The 13,568-nt window shown below is 37.7% G+C and overlaps 1 pseudogene; it reads right to left on the reverse strand.

Moving 5' to 3' along the window:
- Positions 1 to 716: 716 nt before the first annotated feature.
- Positions 717 to 12,674, reverse strand: LOC102143033 (T-complex protein 1 subunit zeta-like; annotated as a pseudogene).
- Between the last annotated feature and the right edge of the window lie 894 nt (positions 12,675 to 13,568).

A 13,568-nucleotide genomic window follows, 5' to 3' on the forward strand; every position in this document is an offset into this window, starting at 1 on the left:
AACATGAGGGTGTAAGGACTGGTTTGGAGGGTAAAGACAGAGGGACAAGCCTGGCACTGGGAAGGCCTGAAGCCTCATCCACAGGGGCTGACATGGCAATGGGTGAACCTAAATTCTGTATCTACAGGGATTATCTGGAGGCAAGGTCCACAGGTACTGAGTTAGACCTGAAGCCTTGGTCCTTTGGGACCCAGTCTGTTTCTGGGGGCAGCTCAAAGCCTGAGGCCAGTGATCCAGCCTGGCTTTGGGGCAGGCCTGGAGCCAGATTCTGCAAGAGTTATACTGGTGTAGGGGCTGAAGCCACTTGGGCCTGCCTGGCACTGGGGCTAGTCAGATCCTGGGGCCACTGAGGTCAGCCTGGTGGTAGGGGAGGCCCAGCAACCCAATCCACCAGGGAGGCCTGGAGCCTGGGCCTGCAGGATGCTGTCTGAGTCAAGGAGAACTTAAAGACTCAGTCTTGAGTATCAGCTTGGAGTCTGGATTCTGATCTGGTGCTGGGTGGGCCTAGAGCCTACATTTCCAGGGACTGTCCTGGAGATTGGATTCACAGGTGCTGGCCTTATGTCTGGTGCTAGAGTGGGCCTAAAGCCTGTGGCTGTGGGGGCCAGCCTAGTGCTGTGGATAGTTAGGGCCTTGTGCCATTGCAGTCAGCCTGGCAGTGGGGCAGAGGCCAAGTCTGCTATGCAGTCTTGTAGCCTAGGGCTGCAGGATATAGCCTAGCGCTGGAACGGACCTGGAAGCTCAGTCTGCAGATATTGGCCTAGAGTTTGGAGCCATGGGACCTGCTCAGTGTTGATTTTTACTGGGGTTTTGGAGGTCTGAAGCAAATTCTGGTGCTCACTTTCCTCTCCTTTCCCCTTGCAAAGAGTATCTCTCTCCATGTTGTGCTGTCTGGAGTTCGAGGAGAAGCAATGTGGGCAAGGTAAAACTGTCCTTCCTATGCTCTTCAGTGTGTCTTTTAAAAAATTTCTCTGCTACACCTGGGTGCTATAATCTGTCACCTTGTTTCCTTAGCTCTTTGGAGGATTTGGGGGCATGGATAGTTGTTTGAATTGATGTTTCTATGGCAGGAGGAGTGCAGGAGAGTCCTACTCTGCCATCTTGCTGATGTTCCTTGGTGCATATTTGTATCTGATTATCAATTGCATTTTTCTGACTCTTGAATGTTTACCAACTTTTTTTGCTTTACATCAAACATTAACAATAAAAGAACCATAGAATCTGAGTATGATGTTATCTTCTAATATGGATGATCTGATCTTTCCTCTGGCAGAGTCTGATACCCTCAATCTAATAAAGAATTGAGCTGGAATAAGAGCAGATTGATGTCTAGTAAAACTCAATGTACTTTTGTTTTGTTTTTTGTCAATGAATATTTAATAACAAGGTTTACAACATATGCTTATCTAATATATAATTTTATGTCACTGCAGCAAAAGAAAACATCTCATTCACTGGATAAAAAAGGCCTGCTTTATACGTGTTCAGTTCAGTGCAATTAAAAAATACTGTGATTATCATTTCATAACTTCAGAATTTGAATAGGTGCCAGTGTTCTTTCCTTTTTCATATAGGAAAAAAATATCCCATTTTTAAAACTAACGTTTCTTTAAAGTCAAAACTACAGTTCTGAGCAAAAACCTTGGGAAGAAAGAGCAACACATCAGCAAATGCTTGGACTCTGAGTTGGGCCCTGGACTTATATTTAATCAGGACTTTTGCCATTGCCACTGCTGCTGCACCAGCACCTGGAACTCACAGCCATCATCAATAGCTTTTTTTTTTTTGACATCCCTCAAGCCATCTCTTACTGCATCTTTGAGTGTGTGCATGCTTATTTGGTCCTTCGACCAATAATGCAACAAAGCCAGGATTGTTATATTTCTCAATAAAGGTGAATTTTTCCTCTCCCAATGTATATTCATAGAGAAGTCCTGCATATCCTACACAGTCAGGATTTAGGTCATCAAAAGAATTAGAGCCACCCCATCACTAGACAAGAGTCAGCCTCTCTATATTTCTCCTTTTAGCACTGTGCAGAACTATGCCTTCTTTTTCAAGAGCACCTAAGCAAAAGAGGTCAATTCCATTTTGATAAATAATAACAAATCCTTTATCTGAATCACCACAAACTTTTTCAGTTCTATTATTTTTAAACTCTATATGCAATGAATTTTCTTTCAGCTTCTAGTTTTTCTCTCTCTTCCTGACCCTTGTAAAAAAAAAATCCAGAAGATAGTCCATACTTATGCAAAAAAAAATTATTTTATTAGATTCATGCTAATTTTGTGAATGTGAATTTTGATTTTACCAGAACATATTTGTTTTGGGGGGTTTAAATTTTTAGGTTTGGGGTACATGTGACCATTTGTTACACAGGTGAACACATGTCACAGGGGCTTGTTGTACATATTATTTCATCACCCAGGTATTAAGCCTAGTACCCAATAGTTATCTTTTCTGCTCCTCTCCCTCTTCTCTCCCTCCCCCTCAGGTAGATCCCAGTGTCTGTTGTTTCCTTCTTTGTGTTAGTATTTAGCTTCCACTTACAGGTGAGAACATGTAGTATTTGGTTTTCTGTTCTTGCATTAGTTTACTAAGGATAATAGCCTCCAGCTCCATCCATGTTCCCACAAAACACATATCATTCTTTACAGTATTCCATTGTGTATGTGTACCACATTGTCTTTATCCAATCTGTCATTGATGGGCATTTAGGTTGATTCCGTGTCTTTACTATTGTGAATAGAGCTGCAATGAACATTCGCATGTATGTGCCTTTATGGCAGAATGATTCATACTCCTCTGGGTATATGCCCAGTAATGGGATTGCTGGGTCGAATTGTAGCTTTGATTTTAGCTCTTTGAGGAATCGCCATACTGCTTTACACAATTATTGAACTAACTTACACTCCCACCAACAGTGTATAAGTGTTCCCTTTTCGCCACAACTTTACCAGCATCTATTTTTTTAAAATTTTTAATAGCCATTCTGATTGATGTAAGACAGTATCTCATTGTGGTTTTCATTTGCATTTCTCTATCAGTGAAGTTGAGCTTTTCATCATATAATTATTGGCAACATGTATGTCTTCTTATGAAAAGTGTCTATTCATGTCTTTCCCTACATTTTTATGGGTTTTTTTTTTTGTATATTTGTTCCTTATAAATGCTGGATAATAGACCTTTGTCAGATGCACAGTTTGCAAAAATTTTCTCCCATTCTGTAGGTTGTCTGTTCACTTTGTTGATAAGTTTATTTTGTTTTTATTGCAATTGCTTTTCAGCATCTTCATCATAAAATCTTTGCCGATGCCTATGTCTTGAATAGTATTGCTTAGGTTGTCTTCCAGAGCTTTTATAGTTTTGGGTTTTACTTTTGTCTTTAATCCATCTGAATTTTTTATATGGTACAAAAAACGGGGTGCAGTTTTTTAATCTTCTGTATATGGCTAGCCATAAAACTACATGGTTCTGAAAGAAAGCTTAGGGGCAAAGATTTCTTAGAGAAAACACAAAAGGCAATAACCTTGAAAGGAAAAAAATGATTAATTGTACATTATAAAATTTTAAACCTTCTGCTCTTAAGGAACACCACTTAAAAATATAAAGCAAGGATTATATTCAAAGAAAAGTATATACATATTAATTTGTAACTTGAATGTATAAAGAACTTCTATATATTAATAATAAAATGTAAACAATCGAATAAAATGAGTAAAAGATCTGGACAAATGTATCAGTAAAGAAGATATATTAATGGAAAATAAGCAATTAAATGGTGTTCAGTGTCATCAGTCATCAGGGAAATTCCAATTAAAATCACAATGAGCTATCACAAAACATTATAATGGCTAAAATTAAAACAACAAGCATATGAATTCCTTTTTATTTTACATATATTCCTTGAGATGGAGTCTTATTCTTATCCCGGGTTTGAGCAATTCTCCCGCCTCAGCCTCTCGAGTAGCTAGGATTACAGGCAACTGCCATCATGCCTGGCTAATTTTTGTAGGGATGGAGTTTCACCATGTTGTCCAGGCTGGTCTTGAACTCCTGACCTCAGGTGATCCACCTGCCTCGGCCTCCCAAAGTGCTGGGATTACAGGCGTGGCCACCATGCCCGGCCAAATTCGTAATATACATAATAACATAGGCCAATTTCAAAATGATATTTTATGTGAAAAAATTTATATACAAAATATTGCATTCTCAATGATTCTATTTATATCAAGTCCATGAATATGCAAAACTAATTATAGGTAGTAGCAATCAGAACTATGGTGGTATGTTGTGTGGGCTGTGGGAGTTGACTAAAGCAACCAGGAGGAAAAGTTTTGTAAATTGAGAAGATATTCTTTATCTGGATCGAGATGCTGATTACACTATTGTACATCTTTATCAAAACTCATCAAATTGTATGTTTAAAATATTAATAGTTCACCTAAATTTTAAAAAATTATGATCTACAGTTGGCTGTAAAATCTCTGCTTTGTCTAATCATTAACTGTGAAAATATGATTTGTGTCTTAAATTAATGAATACTTTTGAGCCAGAAGTAAAAGCCTCAGGAAAAAAAAAAAATCTTACAACCATTACTTTTCAGATGAGGAAACTAAACAGCAGATAAGTGGTTTTTTAGTGACTTCCCCAGTCACTAAAAAATAAAAAGGCAGTATTCAAAAGGAAAAAAGGAAACTTCCCATCCTAATTCAAATACATTTTATAATACATCATAGCATACTTATCAAAAATAACAATATATTCAGATTAAATTTATAAAACCATTTAAAAAGGTAAAATAAAATATTGGAGGTAAATTTGAACAAGAATTACAGCCTTAATAAATAACAAAATGGAATCCTGATATCAAGACTTAGTATTTAAGCGTCATGGTTTAGTCTAAAACTATACTGCCATGATATTTTTTAAAAATTAAACAATATCATGAAATGATCATATTGCCTGCAATTCTCAATTATAATTTATAAATTTGGAGTTGAAAAGAGTTTTATCCTACATCTGATAATGCACTATACTCATTCAGCCCTTATTGGGTGGCTCATATGTGGCAGCACAGTTCCGGATTACTTTTGGATGGAAATTGAGTACTGAGGCATTGCTTAGGATCACTTTAAGTGGTTTATCTTTCCTATCCACTTAATTCTAAGTTAGCGTTATAGATAATATAATTTAATTTTGTAGCTTATTTTTAAAAAGATTATAAAAGTATAGTTTTGGAATAAACCATGAAACCTAGATACCAAGAACTGATGTTAGGAATCCATTTTGTTGTCAGATAGAGTTGTGATTCCATTTGTCTCAATTATTTTATTCTACCTTTCAATTACTTTATAATTTTAGCTTAGATTTTTGGATAAATATACTATGATGAAACATTAAAAGTGGTGAGTACTGAGGCTCCAAATGAATCAAATTCCCCGTGCAATTAGTGATTCTCTCTTTGTGATGTGTAACTGGATAAGAATAACAAGTTTCTCAGATAATGAAAAGATTGAGGGTCTGATCCCTCTCTCACTGATAACTTATTCTGAGATGACTAATAGGGATGAGGCCAAAGATAAGGATTTTAGTCTACTATTTTAGCTACATCTGTTCCAATCAGTAGTAACTTCCAGAGTGGCAATCACAACTACTCTCTGTAGGGTCAGCTACTAGATGCTCTAGCAATGTCCTTCTGGAATATTGCTTCTCTACAACATCGTCTTCATGTCAGCAGTTGGACAGCTGCTAATGATGCTCTTGCTTAGCCTAAGCACCACCTCTAGAGGTCGCTTCCCAACTGGGTGCATGCTGATCCCCCTGGAATAGCAGCTTTCAAACTTTTTCCTGAGGGAACACACTTTACATTCTGACCCAGTGAACATGACATGCTTGTATAAAATCAAAACAAACATCACAAAATAATACCCTTATTACATGTGATGTTGTATTTCGTTTAATTCTTAAATGAGAATCATAACAACCTGAACTGGTTTTGTGATCAATAATGGTTAACAACATGCTGTCTGTAAAACACTGATCTAGAGGTAACAATTATACAGGAGCATTAACCTCAATAAAATATTTTTAAAAAGAATTTCGACAAATTTCTGGGTTAGAGAAGTGATTGATTTCCAACATTTTGAACATGAAGAATATACACATACATGGAACCTAATCAGGTCTTCTTTTAACAGAGTATGTAGAAAATAACATAGTTAAGAATTATATGCTAATGCCTTCTACATCATCAGTTGGTATTTTTGGTAACATTTTTGTTTATTTCAGCATACATCTTCATATTACTGCTTCATCCCCAAACTATTTACTACTTGTGTTGATGTATAAAAGAACATGGCTAGTCCAGGTACAGTGGCTCACTCCTGTAAACCCAGCACTTTGGGAGGCCAAGGTGGGCAGATCACTTGAGGTCAGCAGTTTGAGACCAGCCTGGCCAACGTGATAAAACTCTGTCTATAATAAAAATACAAAAATTAGCCGGATATAGTGGTGCATGTCTGTAATCGCAGGTGCTTGGGAGGCTGAGGCAGGAGAATTGTCTGAACCTTGGAGGTGGAGGTTGCAGTGAGCCAAGATTGTGCCACTGCACTCCAGCCTGAACAACAGAGCAAGACTCCATAAAAAAAAAAACTTCTTTTTAATTTTCTCTTATAATAAAAAAATGTAGTTTAATTTAGTATTTTGGAATTACACTTCTAAGAGTGATGGTTCCAAATAAATGCACATGCACATACACCCACACCCCTTAGCTTTGTCCTTTCTTGGGCCACTGCCATCCCATCTCAGCTCCCCAGTTTGACACACTATTGTCACTTCTACCCAAAGGTTAGGTCTAGGGTCAGAACATGATGTCAAAATCCCAGTGGAGGAAAGCACCCATGAAAAGTCCCAGGGGAAAGCAACATGCTGAAGTCTGACACATTATCTTTCATTAAGTTCAACAAAGGAAGAGTTTCCTCCAGTGTCAGAATAGATCTTGTCCTTCAAATGAGCAACCCAAGAAGTCACTGGGTTTGTATTGGGCCAGCTGTATGAAAAACATGAAAACTTACAAACTAGAGTCACAGCAGCACAGTGAGATGCATGTGCTATGAAACACAGAGCCGTATCTCCCAGCTCACTCCAGAGCCTATGATCACTGGAAGGACTGACAGATGGAATCATTTGCTATATCTGTTAGGATTGTGTTTGCCTGCAACTAACCACAAAGGCAACACAGAACAAAAAGACTCCAAAGGGTTAAGCAAATAGGGATTGATTTGATCTATGTAATAAGAAGAGCATATACAGGCACTCTACTGCTGGCTTTGGGGCTCAACCATGCCACCAAAGACCCATCTCTACCTCTTTATCTGACCACCCTTGTCATTAGCACATTGGCCTTTGTCCACATTCTTATAGGCCTGTGGTCTCAAGATGACTACTTAGGCCTCATGTTCACATCTTAGATGGAAAACAGGGAAGGGCAAGTAAGCTTAAAGAAAAGTCTGCCAGGGAGACTATGAAGGCTGCCCTCCTTAGAGACTTTTATAGACATCTTATTGTCAGAACATGGCCATTCCCTTGCTGCTAGTGAAATCAAGTGCTTTTAAGTGAGGCATAGTAGTGTCCTGCACTATGAGAAGGGAAATGAAAACTGACAAATAATTCTCTCTCTCTCTCTCCCCTCTCCTGTATGCATGTGTGTGTGTTGCTCTTTCTCAGTCTCTCAATTTTTTTTTTCTGAGCACACATAGTTAAGTTTTGGAAAATCAACTGTATGTTTGACATAATCTCACTATACTTCGCTCATGAATTAATTTATAGATATATGAAAGAAGGAATGGTAAGGGAATTAAAATTTGCTGAGTATCTAAAATGGGCTAAATAAATTGTTAGGCCTTTTTTATATGTGTGTGTGCATAGATAGATGTAGATGGTATAGATATAGCATGCGATGAGTATATACCCTTCTCATAGGCTTTTATATGACATATATATATACACACACACCCATATATATCTTACAGATACACACCAATATATACAAAAACCTATGACAAAGGCATAATTACGCCTATGCTACATATTGAGAAAACGATGCTCAGATTAAGGAAGTTTGCTTGCAAAAGTAGTCAAGATTCAGACATAATTCTGTCCATAATCCATACTGCTTTACAACTAGAAGATAGAAGAGGCAAGACAAAATATGCATGCAGTGTTTTGCAGTCTGCACAAAATTTTACATTGATCATTACTGAGTCATTCAAGTCCCTAAGACAATATATTTAGCCAGAAAATAGCCTCCTGTGCCTAATAGTTCATATGCAAGTTTTGAGTATCTTCCAAGCCCAGCTCTAATGTGACAGGGGCTTGGATGACCTGTTGCAAAGAAAACATCAGGGCTACATTTTTTATTGGACCTGTTCTGATGTCTAACTGTTCTGATGTCACTTAGGAACAGCCTGAGAGCAAATGCGTCTTCTTGCTCCTGTTTTCTGAATCCCAAATGGACATGGATTTTGTCAGAGGCTCATGACAGGCATAGCTTTGGCACAGATCCCAGAGCCACCATGTGGCCGCCACAGCCCTCAAACTCTTTCCACTTTGGCATAGTAAAAGCAGGATCTGTTCTGAATTGAAATGGGAGCTCTACATTGTTTCCCAGAGGGAGAGATGATATAGAGCAAATAAATAAATTTCACTGATAACAAAATAGAGCTTGCAAATTTCATCACTAGGGACTCTAGAAACATTTCAGATACTGTTTATTTAACACAGTCTCTGGGATGATTTTTACCATACTCCACCATGGGTAGAGCATGCAGAGAATAATGGTATTCTTTTGCGTAATGTACAACTGTTTAAAGCTATGTTATCTGTGGAAAAAAATGAGACTGATCCACTGAAAAAAAAATGCAGTAAGAAATGGATTTAGCTAAAAAATGAATTGGGTTCAACATAAATGTGTAAAACAAGAGCTAGAATATTGACATCTCATCACCTTTAAAAAAAATAACCTGGGTGAGCTCTCACAGTCATTTGAAAAGCTAATACTGTCTTCTCATTATTATCTAGTTACTGGGATGCTGCTTCCACTACCTGTAATGATCAATTTGTGTGGCAGTATCATATACTGTTTATTTAAGTGACAGGGAAAATGATGATTATCCTCCTTCCTTGTAGTTAATGCTCATTGAGACTAACTCTTTTTAAGGAAGTTGAGAACTGAGCTATGATGAAGAGAAACTGCATTATTTTCTGAAGGACTGGAGAATATCTGCATTCAAAGCCAAGTGGGGCACTTTGCATTAGTGGCCATAAATAGGAAGTCAGAATGGCCAATTAGAGGAGATCATTAGACCCCCAAACCTGCCTTTTAAGGGTCTGAAAATCAGATGGATAAGTAGAGAGGCATTGCTCTTGAATATTTCCATGTAGATCAGGATAAAGGAAAAGCTAGGAATTTTTTTCTTGATATTCCATGAATGTGCCATTTTATTCCTGTGTTCCTCTGAGTGACAATGAAGGAAAAAAAGAATTCTTGACAGAGCCCCTGACTTAGTGTTTTTCAAGGCACTTTACATACTTTTATCCCCATAGGACATAGGGATTACTTCCATTTGACAGAAAAGGAAACTGAAGCTGTAAGTGGCAAAAACACTTATGCATGGTTTAAGATTGTAAAACATAGCAGAGTTTAAAAACAAACACAGATTAGACTAGTTCCAGAGCCATTTTCTCTCCTCTATATCATGCTCCCAGATAGGGAAAATGAGACTGATTAATTTCCTCATTAAAACCAAATGTAAGATATGGATAGGGACATCCCTATGGCAGAATATTTGTTTGAAACCTCATATTGTGCAATGGGAATGAATAAACTGAAGGTCATCATGAAGAAAGGTAACCAGGATGGCTAGGAATTTGGACATTATGACAAAGAAAAGCCAAAGAAAGGGTGGAAGTGTAGATGATCAAGGAACTTAGTGAGCATCTTAAAGATAAGAAAGGCTTACACAGGGAAGGCTATTCTGATGGCTGTTAGAAAGAAGTGGATGTCAGCCCACCACTGGAAATGATTTATTATAATTAGATGAATTTTAAAAGTGGAACAGGTTATATCATATGGTGCTGACACAGAGACTTAATCTTGCATCTAAGAGGCTGAAGAGAGGACTTCTGCAGTGGGTAGAAGATTAAATGAGATGACCTCTATTGTATCTCTCACCATTATTCTTTTATGCTATAAATTATAATCCTGTATAAGCTAGGAGCAGTGCATGACCTTTGCTTTTGGTGTAGAAGTATTACTGGCATCAGCAGTCCTAGAGCCCAGAGAAAGTGGATACAGGGAAGTGAGCAGCAAAAAAGAACATGAATAAAGGAATGCTTTTGTCAAAAAGGCAAGTAAGAAAAGGAATTCTTAAATATGCTGCCTTCTTATATTAGATATTCTTGAAAACAAAGAATCAGGAGTCTAGAAATCCATACTTCTAGATCAACAAAAGGAATCAGGGAGAAAGGCAAGATTAGATGCAAATATTACATTGTAAAACTGAAAGCAGTCAGGTTAGATTTTAGGATTGTTCGAGTGTAATGATCATGTCTTAATCTTCCACTTGTCCAATTCAGCACCTACCACCTATTCTTCAGACATGGAAGATAGTAAACATTCAAAGAATCTCCTAAAAGGAGACAAAACTTAACAAAAGACAAAATTCCAATAAATGAGAAGAAATGATAGGGAATTATGAGCATTATGCAAAAGAAAGCTTTTATTCTGTGCATACCTACTCATTGTGGACATCAAAATGCCTGTGGAATATAAACTGATTTTGCGCCTAGAAAAGATGATGCTATGGAATCTTTGGGACAGAGATATATGAAAGAGATAGAGGTAAACCTGCACCCACTATGTGAAGACAACAGCACAGGATAGATATAAATATTTTTGTTAAACCAGTCCCAGAACTCGGGGAATGCTATTTCCACCTACCCCATTAAATGGAGTGGTGATACAGGGAATTCCTCAAGTATATGCTTCCATACATTGCCCTTGTGACCTTGTCACAGTGATCTCAGTTCATTGGGTCAGGAATGGATTTCTAAGTCAGAGGCTGCTATCTGTGGGCTGGCCAGCTGTCTCTCTGATGGTTTGGTATTAGAGGTCTATCAGCAGGTACACTCTTCACTGATGGTCAGCCTAATCAGTAAGTTTTAGGATTAACAGATTTAGCAAATAAAAAATAGGACTCTCATTTAAATTAGAATTTCAGATAAATAATGAATCATTTTCTAGTGTATATTACGAATTTGTATGGGTCATATCTATAGAAAAACGTATTTCCCATTTACCTGCAATTAAAATTTAACTGAGCACACTGTATTTACCTGACAGCTCTAATCAGATTGGAGTTCAAGACAAAGTATTGAAATAATAGAGAAGTCATAGGAAATATATAGATGAATGAAGTTCATGAACAGTAAGCCACAGTCCACCTACTGCTGGGAGGAATAAAGTTACCCAGTCACTAGAGCTGCTGCCATGCCAAGAAGATGCTATGCTGCCTCTAGGAAACATCCCAGCCCCTCAGATCTAGTGAGGCTCTGCTTAGACTATTACTCAGACCTTCTATTTCTCCATGATTTCTTGCAATAAACCCCCATTAACTGAGGGAATCTGAGTGCATTTCTTTTATTGGCAACTGAAGAGACTATAACTGCCACAGAACTGTTATTTGTCTACTTAATATTCATTCCCTCTTTTTCCTTACTATCAAAATTCTAATTTTAGTTGGCACATGAATGTGCTTACAGGATCTAAATCAAGCATGACAATCTAATTTAATTTTCACAGCCTCTCTTGTAGCTAGAGAGGCCTATATAACCTGATTCTGATCAATGAGACCTATCTGTATGTGGTTTCAGGGAAAGGTTTGCCTTTCCCAGGGAAAAAAAAAAAAAAGGACAGATGTTGCTGATGTGATCTCTCCCACCACATTTTCCCTGCATCAAATAAGGACTGATATCTTGAATAGCAACAGCCTTCATGTGACCACGATGATGTTGCATAAAAAATGAAAGCAATATGCAAAATGATAGCATTATTGAGCAGCTGAAATAGCACCAGCAACTACCTTCTAATGGTTATATATTTTGTTATCTAAGAAAAAACAATCCCTCCTTTGCTTAAGCCACTATAAATTGGGATTTCTGTTACTTGCAGCCAAATCTAACCCTAACTGATAAGTCAAACAAAAAAAGTTATCCTGGGATCAACTGAACATACTTTACTTCAAGTTTCACAGCAAATTATCACAAATAAGACAACAGAATTGTCCCCCCTAATATGCTGCTCTTATTTGGATGCTTGTCCCCTCCCAAATTTCATGTTGAAAGGTGATTCCCAGTGTGGGAGGTGTGGCCTGGTGGGAGGTGACTGGATCATGAAGGCAGAGACCTCATGAATAGTTTAGCACCATTCCCTTCGTGGTGAGTGAGTTCTCACTCAATTCACCAGAGATCTGGTTGTTTTAAAGAGTCTGGGACCTCCCTATTCTCTCTTTCTTACTCTCTATCTTGCCATGTGACATGCTTGCTCCCACTTTGCTCTCCACCATGCTTGGAAGCTTTCTGAGGCCCTCACTAGGAGCAGATGCTTCAGCCATGCTTGTACAGCCTGAAGATCTATGAGCCAATTAAAACTCTTTTCTTTATAAATTACTCAATCTCAGGTATTTTTTAAAGCAATGCAAGAACAGACTGACACATATTTCATGAACATTTCTGACTTCATAACTATTTTTAGAATTGCTCCTATGCAGAATTCTTTCCTCTCCACCTATCTGATTTGCTTTTTGTTAAGTCTTATTTCTGAGAAATTCTATTATCTGGTCCCACATTGATTCTCTTCCTATTCTGAATGATGGAATTTACAGCCTAGACTCTAAAACATTCATTTCATGCTTGAGGACAGCAAACCTCTGTTGTTTTATCACTTGATTACTATGCTGTTATATATGTAACATATCCCTTTATTGGGTGGCAAACTTCTGAAGGGCAAATATATACATATACTTAGTGTGTTTTGAGTGTCTACCATGGTGTTTACTAGGTATAAACATTAGATAAATGTTTGTCTTGACAGTGAGAGCAATGATAATGTCGTTGGAAAACATTTAGATGTAATTTGATAAGATCTCTGGTCATGTGTGTTCCAGGGACTATGCTAGACTAGGTGGGTTTACCAATACAGCCATGTAGCCTAAGGGAAAACCAAGGAAAGCAGAAACTTACCAGTTATGTGACTTTGGCAAGTAAATTAACATCTGTAAACCTTATCTTCTCTTCTGTAAAATACGATGTTGTTATAAAGATTTAAAATAATGTTGGTAACCATCCCCCAATGCCTGTGGCATACTAGGCATTAACATTAAGAATCTAGCTTTGATCTCCTAAAACATATGCAAACCAAATTAGAGGCTCTTCTGGCAGAGTTGAGAAGAAATGCTATTGCATATTTCCCCTAACAAAATTGATGTAAGGAAAGAAAAGATAGTACC

Source organism: Macaca fascicularis, chromosome 14 (genome assembly GCF_037993035.2).
Source record: "Macaca fascicularis isolate 582-1 chromosome 14, T2T-MFA8v1.1".
Taxonomy (NCBI): Eukaryota; Metazoa; Chordata; class Mammalia; order Primates; family Cercopithecidae; genus Macaca; species Macaca fascicularis.